The sequence below is a fragment of the Dufourea novaeangliae genome, unplaced genomic scaffold (assembly GCF_001272555.1).
Source record: "Dufourea novaeangliae isolate 0120121106 unplaced genomic scaffold, ASM127255v1 scaffold96, whole genome shotgun sequence".
NCBI lineage: Eukaryota > Metazoa > Arthropoda > Insecta > Hymenoptera > Halictidae > Dufourea > Dufourea novaeangliae.
Genome location: NW_015373974.1, coordinates 78868 through 94794, shown reverse-complemented (window position 1 = coordinate 94794; position 15927 = coordinate 78868). Strand labels below are relative to the sequence as shown.

Sequence of the window (15927 nt, the reverse complement as noted above, 5' to 3'; positions counted from 1 at the left end):
TTAATCATCGTTGTAAGAATGTATTGGCAAGTCAGTTTGACTTGCGTGGTAGTTCTAGTGATAATAATGACAGTAAAACTGGTAACATCGATAATGACAAATCGATTTCCGGTGCGAGACAGACGAGTCCTACACGTTCGCGGAAGCGTCTGCCACCTCCCCCCCCCCGCCCTCCGTAACTTCTCCTTCCTCGTCCACGTTTCCCGAGTCCCCTCTCCCCCACCACCGCCAAGTTTCCGCGAAAGTAACGCGTGCCGACGACACACGGAGCGCAGTCAGTGGTGCGCGGACCGCCGTGGCGCGTGGACGTGTATGTTGCTTTGTTCTCATTTCTTCAGGACGGGGCGCGTGTTTCAACGAGCGTGTGTGTACCGCGGGGGGAGGGGGCCAGAACTTCTCTCTTCGGTGTTCACACGATTTCATTAACCCCGTACTGTACATCGCAAAACGTGCTTCGAAGCGGTTGTTCTTGTTTTTTTTTTCCGAGCGAGAGTGTATAGGAAGATCCTAATTGATCGATTTTCGGCGATCGTGCGGGGGTGAGTACACTATTTCGATATTTTTCAGTTGTATATTTAGAAAGAAAATTCCTACTTTTTTAAAATTGTTTTTTGACAATAATAAAATAGTGATAATAATGACATTTACGATGGTTATGTGAGGGGTGAGTACCCTATTTCGATATTTGTCAGTCCTTTGTGTAGAAGGATAGCTCCTTGTTTTAATATTAGTATCGTATTTTTTATTGCTTTTAAGAGTAATCAAAAAGTAGTACTAAGTCGTTTTCAATAATAATGACGTTTCCAACGGTTCCGTGGAGGGTGAGTTTTCTATTTCACTATTGTAAACATTGTAAGTGCTTTTTTGTAATTATTTATAATAATGATAATGACGAGGAATCGATCTCCAATGAAGGTGAAGTAAGATAGTTCCTTGTTTCGATATTCCTACCTGTTTTATAATATTTGAATAATAATGGTCATAATAGTAAATGCACTGATCATCTCTTTGTGATCTCATTCTACTTACATTTGTTTGTTCTTACAGTGGCATTATTATTGCATGAATAAAACAGTATGGAAAGGTTCCATCAAATGTCAATTATCAATAATATTTAGATTATACTAAATTAAGTAACAGTTAATAATAATTTAAATGATAAATTAATTAATTGTTGCTAAATAATTAGATACCAATAACATTAGTGTAAGATGGGCGGTAATAAAGGAAACGGTATATTATAAGTAGTGTTCATGCGATCTCAGCATGGAAATGGGCAGCGAACGACGAACGATTAGGATCCGAAGCCGAACGCGACGCGTCGTGACGGTTGGAAACGCGCTTCTTTTGTTTCCGATGCCAACGGAATCGTCTCGCCACATTCTCGATTCGCCGTATATCATGCGTCGCGTCACCTCGATACTAATAGTAATATTTGTATACCAACAAATACAAAAAACAAAAAACAATTTTCAACAGTAATTGATCATTATCGAATTAACAGAATAAAACTACGGCCGTATTATTTAAGCCTTCCACATTGTTCCATAAACAGCATTATGTTACATTATCGTTTCCTAAAGTAAATTGTGTACCGGTTAAAATCTTAATGAAATTATATCAATTTCTACAGCATTGAAATATAATTGAAAGTCGAACTTCAGCTTTGGATCGGATCTACTCGAAATGGAAACGAAACGGTTAAAAACGATTACAATAATAAATTTTTGCCAGATAATTGAGAATAATAATACGAGAGTAGAGTTAATGGTCAACGAAAAGATCGGTTCTCGTTGTAAACCAATTATCGTTACATGTTGATCGTAACGTAGAAGGTTTCAATCCATTTACCTGATCGAATCTGCACATTACTGCCCGCCGAAGAAGCCACTCGAATGACGCGTGAAAATTTTAGACATTTCCGTCGCCTGAGGCTTATGTGAGGAAAAATCAAGTGGTTGAAAAATTCAGACATATTTCATTCGAATTTACTTTTTATTATTATTCGTTATTATTATACTATTATTATTGCTCCTTAGAATTCTACTACTACTACTATTATTATTAGTTGCTCTGACTATTATTTAACATTTATTCGAAATTTATACCCAATTTGTCAGAATTGCTTTCTCTCAAAATTCTAGTAAAATTTAAAAAAAAAAAAGGAAATCTAACAAACCTCTCCGAATGGAAAAACTGTGCGGTGAAGTGGTTGTAAACGACCGGATTCCAGTAGAAATTATATACCTGCGATTGTGACTGAAATCGAAAATCGTTGATTTCAGTGAAAAATTTTTATACCTTTGAAAACAGAAGTTTCAGTTTTAATATGAATTACCAATTAGTTGCTGTTTTGAGGGGTAGAAACATTTTTCCTTAGACAGAAAATTTACGTAAAAGTATGTAATATTAAGGAATATTCTACAAAGTACAATTCTTTATGCCCATTCTGTAAAATACGATTCTTTACGCTTATAAAATTTATTGGGATAATTCTGTTCAATATTAGAGTTACATTAGAGGCTCCATATCGGATTATACAGTCGACTCTCTATTACATCTAAGCTCTGATTATTCGAAATATCGATTATCATAACACAGAACAAGTCATTAATTAAAATCGTACATTCGTTTTCCTATTAGTTCCGATAATGGAGGTTGCATTGTAATTTTATCTTTCCTCGCGTTCAAACCTGAAAACAACACAAAACTAGTCACAAATCAAAATCGTCGTTCGTTTTCCTCTTAGTTCGGATAATGGAGGTTCCACTGTATTTTTATCGTTTCTCATCACCAAACCTGAAAACAACACCAAACTAGTTGCAAATCAAAATCGTCGTTCGTTTCCCTCTCAGTTCGGATAATGGAGGTTCCACTGTATTTTTATCTATTCTCGCCATCGAACCTAAAAACAACCTCTTTATCTCCTCGATATTTCTCACGAACATTGTATTCACCTTTACTTTCCATAAGAATCCCATATTTTGAAACTCAAAGCCTCCAAAAAAAATTTCACCTTTTATCCAACAGTTCCTTGGGTCTTTACCGTAGAGACTTTACGTCCGTTAAATATGAAGAGGAAAAAGTTTTTTCTCGACTTTCACCTTGTCTCTGACTGACAAACTCCTCCCTCCCCCCCCCCTCCCTTCTGCCCGAAGAAATAATTGATGGCCCGGCCAGGCGGACATTGGAAAACCTCCAAATCGTCTCATCCTATTTGTCACTGTCTCTACGCCGTGAGATTGTTGCGGGCGCAGATACCAAACCGTGGCAACAAAAAAATCGTAAACATCGCCGGGAATTTGACGGGAAAACGTGCGATGAACTGCGATACATATTCTCTAACATAACAGGGTCTTCCCCTTCCGCAACTGTGCGCTGTGGGGTTAAGAGCTGTTTACATCACAGCGGTAGCTGAGCCGCCCGAAAAATAACGTGGAAATGTGTACTTTGTTGGGACGAGTCCTGTGGCACAGTGAAAAATGTCCAAGTAATATTGGATGAGGCTGGAATTCTCTGAAAAATAAAGTAGGGTGGACGTGCCAATAAATGAACACGAACGGGTGAATGAACATTATGTGCAAAAACTAGTAAATTAACATATTAAAAAAGACTTAAATAAAAAATTTAAAAAAATACAAAGCATGCACTAAAAAATAAAAAATAATTTTGGTAGCAATGTTCTTGGTCATATGTGATACGATTTTATTTTTAGTCAGATATGACCAAGAATGTTGCCATAAAAATTATTTTTTATTTTAACAAGTAAAACAAAAAGGTTTTTAAAATAATTATTACGTTTGTTTAATTTTTATTTATATTTAATACAACTTCATTTAATCTCTCGTGAACGACAGCCGCCATATTGTCAGCGCCAGGTTTCTACTGGTATGATATGGAAAATGACTTTACGAAGCTATGTAATACACAAATAATTTTCAAGCAATCAGAATAATAATTTTATCCAATAGGAATTTTATTGAACTGACGTAAAATCTTTCCAAAATGAAGGACTTTTAATATTTCGAGTGAATCCGACTTTTCGCCTACAGAATTCTATTTTCATTGACTCGTAGGTATATATTCAAAACTACATAAATAAACAGAAGCACCATTTAATTGATCTTATTCCACTGTTCATGTTTTTAATCGTGAATTCGTGGAAGTTTCTTCAACCGAGACAATATTTCCAGAATGGTGGACTCATAGTGTCTCGAGTTAATCCGACTTTCCGCCTACAGAATTCTATTTCCATTGACTCGAGCATAGTTGCACAGTACCAAAAGGCGGCGACAAAGTAATTCCATTTTGTTTTCATCGTAACTATACCCTCCACCTCGGTTCCTCCACACTTTCCCGTATACGTTACACGAATTTCGCCTTACACTCGAGAGCCGCGGGCACTCTGGCCTCTACATCTTCCGCTAATAGACCCGGCCCTATTTATAGGGACACTTATTTAGGGGCTCACACTGAATATTTAGCGTTGCCAGTTACAGCTGTCCCGCGAACTTCGTAGCAACGTGCAAGAAACATGGATAGACTGGTAATGAATCGCTTTTATCACAACCAGAGGAAGAAATTTTCACTCGAACTGTAGTAAAAGTGCAAAACTTTACCATCAATTTCGAAATTTTAACGATGAAATGTGCGCCATTTTGTTTCTAACCTTGCTGTGGAACGGCGGGAAATTTAAAAATGCGAGAATACTGAATGAAATCTGAGAAATATTATTTATTGATATTGCAAACTAATATTGTGAATATAATTATTTACGTTTCGATTTTTATGTAGACACTCTCATTATTTTAATAATTGCTGTACTACTAAATTTAGAATATTTTAAATGTTAGAATTTAGAGATCTATTGTTACTTCGGGTACGTTAATCGATTTGCATACGTAAAAGTGTAGTTTTCTATGCCACATTAATTCAATTTGTAATACCTATTAGGAAAGAATTATAAGTACGATTTTCTTGCAATTGTTGGAAAGAATCCATTTTCTTTTGAAATTCAAACGGGGAGATCCTTTATCCCAGTTGCAGTCCTCGATGCACATAAAAGTAGAAGATTTCTTCGCATTCTCGTCTGCCATTTTAGTTCCCTTCCATTGAACCTGATGCCTCCAATTGTACCAAAATTCACTGAATTCGACGAATATTCTCACAATCGATCAAAAAGCTTCTTCTCTCGAGACTCAATCAAGAGATTGTCTACCCAATTGCAGCGGTCGATCTACAAAAAATCGTGATTTCACCGTCATTTTTCCGTGCCACGAATAACTGGACACCTCGTACATTTTCGAAAACAATCTATTTTTTCTCTAACCTCAAACAAGAGATTCTCTAACCCAATTGGGGTCCTCCGTCTATCTAAAAGTAGATCGCATTCTCGTCCGCCATTTTGGTTCCGTTCCATTAAACCCGATGGCGTCCAGTTGAATCAAAATTGGTTAGACACTCCGTATATTCAACGAATATTCTTACAATCGATCAGAAAGAATCTTCTCTTGAAATTCAGATTGTTAGATCATGCAACCTAGTTCTCCGTGCCACAAGTTTCTGGGCACCCCGTATACATTATTCAACGAAAACACATAATACAGAGACGTCGCGATTATTGTCCAGGCGTCCACCACTGGGGGGGTCGTGGAACTCGGCAACCGCATACTTTGTTGCCGCGGCGCGCCAAGTCCATGATTATGGTCCCTGCGCGGACCCAAGTTTGGGACAATAATCGCGAGACCTCTGTAAGTATAATTTCCTTGCAGTCCATCGAAAGGATCATTACCTCTCGAGGCTGAAGCAGGAGATCATCTGACCCAGTTGCAATCCTCGATCTGCAGGGAAAAACGGGTTGTGTCTCTCCCGACATTTTAATTCCATCCCTTTGAAACAGACCGCTCGCGCGTCCAATTACCGGGCGCGTCGCGTTGCTTCCCGGTTGATCAGAAAGCCAGCCGGTCGTGTTTCATCGGATCGACCCGCAGAATCCCGCGAGCGTGGGATTAGATCGCGGTCGGACGAACCGCCCCGATCTACATGATAATCGGGGTCGGGTCGGGCTTCCCTCGAATACCGGTTGCCCCCTCCCCCTCTGTATAAATTAATATTTCGAAGTGGAACAGACGAGAAGACCAGCAAGTGTTCAAAGAGAAGCGCGGCAAACAGCCGCGAACTGTTCCAGCTTAACGATCGTTTCTCATTATTCGTCGGTTTTTTCGTACGTCACAGGTTGCACCCACACCTGCAGGAAAAAAAAAACGAAAGTATGTGATACAGTAAAACAGCGGTTCCCAGTCTTTTTTTTTACTTTTGTACCACTTGACAACCAATTTCCCTATATTGTACCCGTTAATACAGTAAAGACTCTATGAGAGTTTGACACTCGGGTCGGCTGCAAAACTTTCACTGTGCACCGCGAATCATTTCAACACCTCACGAATACATTGTTCGACGAAGTATACACTTGATAGGTTCTACGTTTACGCCCCTCCCACTCGGTGGTGGGGATGACGCCCTGACTAAAAGCGTGTAGGACCTGTCAGACAGTGATCGACAGAATACTGTACCTTTTTTTCTACGGAATACAATCTGCCATTTTCGGGAGAAATATTATTTCTCAAATATGATTTCAGACATGGCATACTTAGCTTGTTTTTAGTTTAACCATAAAACATAAGAATTAAACATTTTTGAGTGATCTCACAAAGAGTGAGCATAAAGAAAGGAGATTGAGTGGCAATAAATCGAATAGTGTCCATAAATTGAATAGTATCAATAAATTGAGTACTGTCAATAAATCGAATAATGTCAATAAATCGAGTAGTGTTAATAGATCGAATGCAAATGTTAATAGATCCACTTTCCGCCGATCGCTCGAGATTCGTCGAAAAACAGTCAAGAAAAAAGGTTCCCCGCGGGTTAGGCAGTATCTTCGCGTTGTAAACATCGTTTGTCAACGGTGGAGGGGGGGAGAAATCGTAGAAGAGTGGTTCCCGCGATATCGGATTTCATTTCTGTCCGCTGCCCCCTCTACGGTCATCCGAACGTTGCACCCTTTTCGATAGCTTTTCCGTGTTCTCGACTTCTATCTCGATTCTCGACGGGGCACTACTCTTGTTCCACGGCCAATTCCTGGAATGCTCGAAGTTTACACGATTGTGTGCTGAGTGTCCGCAAAGTGGCGACATGGGCGAATCCGTGGACGCGTTATCCGCGGACTTGTACTACTTGTTTCCGGACGGCTGAACTTGGAGCTGACGCTACTGGAATCGATCCAGACGTGGAAGAATTCAATACATCTGTACAAATGGTTAACCCTCGAACATAGTGGACTGGAAACACTTACGGCCTCACGAACTACTTCGGGTCAGTTGTGACCCTAAGTAATATTACTGGTATATCTATGTCGGAAAGAATTGTCAAGTTATATTTTTTCATTGATGCCATCTAAATAAGTAGATTTCGTAACTTTTTTTTTAAACAATCAATGCTAAAATGATTTTCGAAAATTACTTTGATCTAAAAAGTAGGAGTGTATATATTTGGAATGATAGTATTACAATGATGTTCGAAAAAATAGGAGTGCATATATGTAGAATGATATTGCTAAAATGATTTTCGAAAATTATTTAGGATCTATGTTGGTTAGACATTTTTTACTTCACTAGGTGAGGACTGAGAAGCACCACAAAGTCTTCGATGTTTCCTTTTGAACATCCCGTATATGAGAAATCAATTATTTCGATATACACATTTGTACATTTCTTGAGGTTTCGTGTAAATTTGACAGTTGATTACCAGATTTTGGTAAATTAGCATGTTAGAATCGCCGAAGCCGTCGAAATGAACAAAAATAAAATCTGAAAATTTAATCTGTAAATATTATCTGAATTTAAACCATGAATTTGGGGTAGGGTACAACATACTCGAGTATGTTAATTCATTTATATTATTCGAAATTGTAGTAGGTACAAACAGGCATGTATACTATGTATGTAGAATTTCCAACGTTGTCAAAATGGCGGACTGCAAATTTTCCACAAATATTACTGAAATTCCCTGTAATTAAAATCAAATTCAATGTACGCGTCAGTACAGTTATTAATTTGCTCATTCGTATTTGCTTCTAAATTCTATTAAAAATAGGTATTTACTGATAGTAAATAGTTCAACCGTTAAAATGGAATGTTTTCTGCGTCGTATCGCGAGAGATTCACGAGTGAATCCGACATTGAATGAAGTCATCGGCGTATTCCTTCGATTTATATTCACGTTCGCCTGCGATCCAGCCGTTTCCTTAAATTATTTAAAGGTCCCGCGGAGTCTCGCGATGTTTCGTAAACATCCGCGGAGCGTTAAATCGTGGCGAATCTCCTTCGTAAATTTTCATTCGAAATAACCGGCTCCGGTCGACCGTAGATAGCTGCTACGCGCCATTCGGACGGAATAATTCACGATCGGAAGCGTTCGACTGGTGTCTGGGTAAATTCCGTCTGGTTCTCTTTTAAATTCGTCAATCTTTACTACCACAACGTTAAAAACACACGTTGCTGGCCATGTTGGTCATCGGTGACCGTCGACGTTTTGTTACAAGAAAGTTCGGTACAGTCCAGAAACTCCAGTGTCCGAACAGTTTACTATCCCAACGTTCTGTTATCCGAACTTTTTGCTGTCGAAACGTTCTGTTATCCGAACTTTCTGCTATCGAAACGTTCTGTTATCCGAACTTTCTGCTATCGAAACGTTCTGTTATCCGAACAGTTTACTATCCCAACGTTCTGTTATCCGAACTTTCTGCTATCGAAACGTTCCGTTATCCGAACCTTTTACTATCGAAACATCCTGTTATTCGAACCTTTTACTATCGAAACGTTCCGTTATCCGAACCTTTTACTATCGAAACATCCTGTTATTCGAACCTTTTACTATCGAAACGTTCTGTTATCCGAACCTTTTACTATCGAAACATCCTGTTATTCGAACCTTTTACTATCGAAACGTTCTGTTATCCGAACCTTTTACTATCGAAACGTTCTGTTATCCGAACCTTTTACTATCGAAACATCCTGTTATCCGAACCTTCTATTATCCGAACGTTCAAATATCCGAAACTTCCACGACCTGAAAATTCCACAATATGAAAATTCCACAATCTGAAAATTCCACTATCCGAACATTCCGCTATCCGAAAATTTCACTATCCAACAATTCTGCTATCCAAAAGTTCTATTATCCGAACAGAAGAATTTTCATAACAGTTGCTTTGTTCAGTGCTTCCAGAACTGGTGTAATAAATTCAAGGCCATTGTAAATTCCGACAGGACCACTTCCGTGATTTCTGGCGCTGTACTATAATGAAATAAGAAATCTGAGATCCGTCGTTTTGACGGGTTCGTTGGTTCCGCTGTTAATGAAATAGAGTACGTTAGTTCGACGAAGCTACTCGCGAGCAGATTCTTTGGTGTGTGTGTCTTGTTGTCATAACCGGGGATGAAAGTTACCTTGCCCTCGTATTTTTCCTACCAGCTACGACCAAGTTATTGGAGTTCGAGATACTTGAGGGGGTAAACTAGTTTCGTGACCCGCGCGAGCTTTCGTGCTCCATTTGTCATGCAAACACGCAGCGGAAACGTATATAAAATTACCATTGCCGGGGGTAAAAGTGTGCCTGACGTGGACGGTGCACGGTAAATTATTGGATTAAATGGCCAGTCGGTGATCGAGGTACAGATCAGGCCGCATTAAAATAGAATTCTGTTATAACAGCGGGAAAAAAGTAATCATACATTGAGCGCACCGATAAATCATTCACTATTCCTTCTCAGTAAACTGATAACGTAATTTATACTAACTTTATGGTAACGTAATTTGAATTCAAACTTTTAAGTAAATTCTTCTTTTCCATTCAAACATTCATCCATGAAAACAAAACAAAAAGGATTCATCAGAAAGATATAAATAAATTTTGTTTTCGTGAAAGTATCCTTGCAATTTATTAAAAAAAACTCTCGTTTTCTCCAATTACAAAAATACAAAAGGCGTTAATTAACGTTTTTGTGAATGTTTAAAAAATGAGACTTCATTCAAATCACTTTTTCACGCCCAAGGGTATAAAAGTTTCTCGTCTCTCAATCGGGGACCAATTAGAGGATTGGATTTTCTTTCCACAATGTAAGGTTTTTCTGCCGGATCAAAACGTACGTTTTAACGACTCCGCGGGGGTGGTGGTCCGACTTCACTCGGATCTACGGAATATGGGTTGCGATGAGGGTTCGTCTCGTGTTCGATGCACGCCTTTATCCAATTCCCAGGTGCCAAGAACACGAAGGGAAGTCCCTCAGATCAGAGAAACGTTGCGTGGGGGGACGATGGCGGGTGAAAACGGCGCAAGACACGAGGGTGGTGGTGGATCAAGGGGAAACACCATCTCGGTGTCGCGTGCTGGCCGACGATTAACCGGGGAAATCATGGCTTATCAAATTTCGTCTGGAGATTAATCCATCCCTCCCTTCGAACCCCGGAAGTAGAGCTTTCAATTACTTACGTTGGTCAGACTGGTGCGAGGGGCGGATTTACCGGAGTGGCGGGAAATGATTTACGTTTGATTTGGGACAGTGATAATTCTTGTCGGTGTATTAATTTATTATTATTTTCAAGGACTAATTCTGAAGATAATTGTTTTTAATCGAACAGTTAATCTGGGATTATTGTGTACCTAATTGTTTGATTTTTACTCGGTGAATACTGGGTCCATCTCGGCCCATGGACATGTATAGATGTACTGTGTAATTACAGCAGAGCCTCTAGTGTGTAAACACCTAATATCCGAACCCTCGATTATCCGAACCCTCCACTACCGGAACCCTCCACTATCGGAACTCTTCACTATCCGAACGCTCCATTCTCCGTACCTTTAACCATCCGAACGCTCCACTATCCGAACCCTCCACTATCCGAACCCTCCACTATCGGAACTCTTCACTATCCGAACGTTCCATTTTCCGTACCTTCCACTATCCGAACCCTCCACTATTAGAACTCTTCACTATCCGAACCTTCTGTTATCCGAACACTTTTGTCCCCCATTAGTTCAGATACGTGAGGTTCCTTTGTAATTAAAAAAAAATGTTCAAAACTTCCTAGTGAAAAATGGAATTTCGGTACAAGTGTCCACTGTCTTCAAATTTACATGGAAATTCTAAATTGTACTTCTCGGTATATCGATAAAAATTCGAACAGTACGATGAACGCACAAAATCTCCACAATTTCCGGTCGTTGTTTTCTGCGTTTGGTTTTTATTCGACTACCCGACGAGCAGATCGGCCGGATGCGATGAAACGTTATTAATAAATCCGGGAGCGTGTGCAAACAATTGCAATCGGTAAGATACACTGCGTGGCGCAAAAGCGGTACCCTGTAAATACACCAATAAATTAAAAGCGAAGGCGAATAAGCGGGAACATCGGACGTGGCTCCGCGCTGACGGTTCCCCCGGACTCCCTGACTCCGTTCCAAATTCGAGTCGTTTTGGCATTCGTAACGGTTGTATATCGCGTATCCCGTTCGTAAACTGGTCAATTTGTTGCGAACCTCGTCGGGGAATTAAATTGGAAGGAACCTTCGTGACCGAACAAGAATCTTTCAGTCGAATAATATTTACACTTTATCATCGAAATTTCGATAGTTTTGTAACTATGGAAGTAACGAAGAAAATTGTTTCTTGTTTAACTAATACATCGAAATACTAAAAAATAGTTTTTGCAGAACGTTGCATTGTTGCAAAGATCAATTCTTAATGAAGTTAGAAGTTTAAACGTTTTGAAATTACCGCCATAAAGTTACCGTGTGCGCATTGAATTAACCTCTGTCTGAAAAATGGCGGTTTATTTGAAAAAGTATTTTCATAACACTTGAAATATAAGTTTTCACGCGGAATAAGGTAACGTAAACGATGAATAAGGATACTAACATTTAAATAATACCTATCGTCAACCTTAATCTGTAAGAAAATATTTTTGCAACAAAATAAGTTATTGTTCATTGCTAACAGTTTGTGTCAAATCTTGGATTCCTGTGCCAACTATTTGGTCTCTTTTTCAAGACTCATTTACATAAATAATTTTCTATTTTGTCAATATTGTACGACAATTATATCCGTCTAAAATAACAAGAATACACTGCTGACCCGTAACAAAATATAGAATGATTAACACATCGACTATCAGACCATCCCCATGAAACGTCCACAGAGTTAGCACCCTCTCTTCAACAAAATGATCGTATAAACTAACATTATTATTATCTATTCTTCCAACTTTGCACTTCGTGGGCTTCAATCCAATTTCTTGCATTTAACACTTTATTATAAATTTTCATTCTTATTCCCAAGCGAAGATTCTTTAATTTCGAAACATTGAGAGAAATTATTCTATGAAAATATACAACGAAAAATCAAAGACGGTAGACGAAACACAGAGAAACAGATATCTAGTGAAAAAAGGAAACATGATTCCCTAGACTAACCGACAACCCCATCGATCGTTCATTTCTTCGAGGAAGAATGGGGCTAAAAGTTCTTTACGAAGTTTCAACCCTTGCTCCACTTTTCCAGACCGAGGCGCCGTTAAAGCGTGAGCGAGAACAACCCTCCCTGAAAGGGGGAATCCCCGGGTGTAAGAGGAATTAGCGGGGAATTCCTTGAGACAACGGGTGAACGAGGGGGAAAACCCGACGAAACGACCGATTCGTTTCGGCAAATCGCGTTCGTTGTACTTGCAAATTGGACGACAAAGATATTAGCATTGCAAAGGGAGCCGACGCGCGACTTCGAAGTCGAGCTCTTCGGCTTTCGGTCGCGAGAGAAAAGTCGAGACGAGGCCGTTCCAAGCCCCACCGACAAACTCGATATAATTTCGTGAATTTCACGCAGCCTCTCTCTCTTACGAGTTTCCCTTTGAGACAGTTCGGTTAACGGTGTTAGGTAAAGCGCCAAATTTGTAGGCGAACACCGGAGGTTAGGTTGGTAGTTACACACGCCACCGCTAGGGGATTTCCCAAACCGTGAGTCCTTCCTTCCTCTTCATTTCCTTAATTTTATAATAGCTATAATAAAAACAAATTTATTTTAAATATACAATTTTTTTGATTACAAATCCATAATCCATCTATTTGAGCTTTGTAGGCAGAGCCTGCCTGACAAAATCGTAAAACATATTGGTCGAATCTGCGCGCTAATTGCTTATAGCAGATCCTGCATCAAACCTGTAGCCATTCTGGTTACCAAAGCTTATGATAGGTGTTTACAAAATCTGGCTGTGCAGGTTTGGCTGACTGGGTTGAAATAACAGGAAGAACGTGTTATAATAATTTATTTCGATACTTGAAGAAAATGTTAAATTTAATTACATAAAAATCTTGGTAAAGCACAATTTCAGAATTATTTAATTTTTGCATGATGAATGAAGGAAACTCGCATCCCTTCACCCCAGAGGGGAAAAAAGTGGCCTTTTACCTGTCCTAGAGAGGAAAAATTGGATCCCCCCTACATCCAAGAGAGAAAAATAATATTATAACATTTACTATAAGATAGATTTTACCCTCTCCCTAAGGGAGAAAAATAATGTTATGAAATTTACCTCAAGATAAATTTTGCTATCTCCCCCCTTCCCAAGGGAAAAAATAACATTATGGAATTTACCTTAAGATAAATTTTGTCTTCTCTCCACGGAAGAAGGATGATATGAAGTTTACCTTAAAATAAAATTTGCCCCTTCTGATTGACAACCTGGCTACGTCCATGTCAGCGACGGAGATTATAAGAGAATCCTACTTCTCCAAGGAGATTCCCCCACTGGTACTCCAATTTTATTTTCAAATCCAACAATCCAAAATTTAGTATACTATTCTTTTCACGACGCTGTATATTTTTTTAAATTTTCTCCATGGTAGTTCCCGAAATTTTAGATATTTTCAGGGATTCGAAAGGGGCGGATGTTTCTGAAAGTTGGACACGACATTGTGTCGGGGAATCGTCGCGTTTCGAGTTTGTACCGTGCAATTTGCTCCGAGTTCGAGGGACCGGAAAGTTTCGCTGATTGAGTGAATAGAAATGGAAAAGTGGGAGGTGGGTTGTGTACGGGAGGTGGGGGTGTCGTCGCTGAGAAAAGCACGACGGTCCTCCAGCCCCGTTTCAAAAGTGATGTGAATTTAATACACTTGCAACTGGGCAGGGAATTATTTTTATTTGCTATTTTTAAACGTTTCACCCGACGGGTTCTGCGTCGGTTCGGGTACCGTTGCGTGAAAGGGGCACCGGATCGATCTTATAAATAATGGGCAACGGAATCGATGGATACGAGGGTTGAATGAAAAGTAACGCGCGCTGTTGATATCGGTCTCTTGAGATTCAGTCAACTTTGACGCGACAGGAAAGTTGCTGCTCGAACGTAATGTCGGACGATTTTACATTTCGCTTTTTTATTTTGTTTTTTCCCTTAAAGGGCTACGATAATCGTACTTTATCAAATGGAACGAGAGAAAGATTGAATTAAGTGTCTGTCGACCACTTTGTTTGAAAAGATCATTTATTTTCAACCTCGTTGAACTCTATAGAGTATATATAATATATACTATTATTATATTGTTCATTTCAAAGGGTCGTAGATGAATTTAGTAATGAAATAAAAATATTGTTAATTTTTTCTAAAAAAGTCATTTCACTAAATTTTTTATAAATTTATCGTCTAGTTATAATTATCTCGTACCACGAACTAACTTAACTATTGGAATCTTCAAATATTCAATAAAAAGCAAGGAACAATTTTTTGCATTTATCTCTAAAAAACAAAAAGTTTACATTTCTTTGAAGAGTATTCTATTCATTATTGGGAACCTAGGATTCCCCTCGAGAGTACAAAGATGGCGGGTATCTATTGCAGCAGTGGCCAACTTTGAATCTTCGTACACTATTCATTTCCAATCAATCAAAAAAATTCAATGAAGGATGGAAAACTGTTTGTAAGGCACATTTTTCAGTGAACAGTCGAAGAATCTCGAGCAATAATTTCGCCTGGCCGATCAAGGCGAAGGAATTCTATCCTTCGGGTCACTTTTGGCACAGAAAGGTTGGCATTACACGCGGCAACGGCGCGACGAAGGTCGCCATTACAGGGCCGACTGCGAGCATAAAATTAACTATGATCCCCGATAGCCTCGTCAGCCTTTCTCCTTTTAAATATCATTAAACATTGCAGTTCTTTAACATTTGCAAAATCTTGATACATGAAAATAAAAAGATTTCGAAATAATTCCAACCGAGCACTGTATTAAAATATTTATGAAAAATGTTGCCAAAGAATTCCGTTTACGTTTCATTCGGTGGATTTTCGATGATCCAGGGTAACTGAAAGAGATCGTATAACACCGGTTTGTGTACAAATCTGCCACTCTGGAGAACGCAATTTTCGTTAATCTGTTTACCGTCGTTGATTTCGTAGTTTCATAAAATTATCGTCGGTGCTCCCGGAAAATTAGCATTTCAAATCCTGGAATCGATACCTGTTATAATTTCCCGGCTGAAAGTGCTCGTGTCACCGCGTTAGCGGAAATTCTAGTCGGTTAATGTTGGAAGTACTGTAAACTTGATTGAAAATGTCATACTTGGAGCCTGCTGTATTGTAAAATCTACAGTAAACAGGCCAAATTTTAATTGATATGATTTAATTAAAATAATATATCTTCTTTATAATAAGAGCGTTGTTACACAAATAGGCTACAATCAGGGTAAAAAAAAGTAGAAATTTATAACTAAGAAATTTATAAAATAAAGAATAATCTACTTCAACATATAAATAAATAATTATTTACTTCAACATTATCCAGAAATTACAACAGACCATCTTATCCAACCACCCTTAGGAGAA

General features: G+C 38.8%; 1 protein-coding gene across 1 annotated transcript in view; it reads left to right on the top strand.

The window, feature by feature from the left end:
* Positions 1–492: 492 nt before the first annotated feature.
* LOC107187076 overlaps positions 493–15927 on the top strand; it is an 82014-nt gene continuing 66579 nt past the window's right edge. Inside the window, exon 1 of the mRNA XM_015575082.1 lies at positions 493–539. The gene's annotated coding sequence lies outside the window, so the exon portion shown is untranslated. The remainder of the gene's footprint in view (positions 540–15927) is intronic.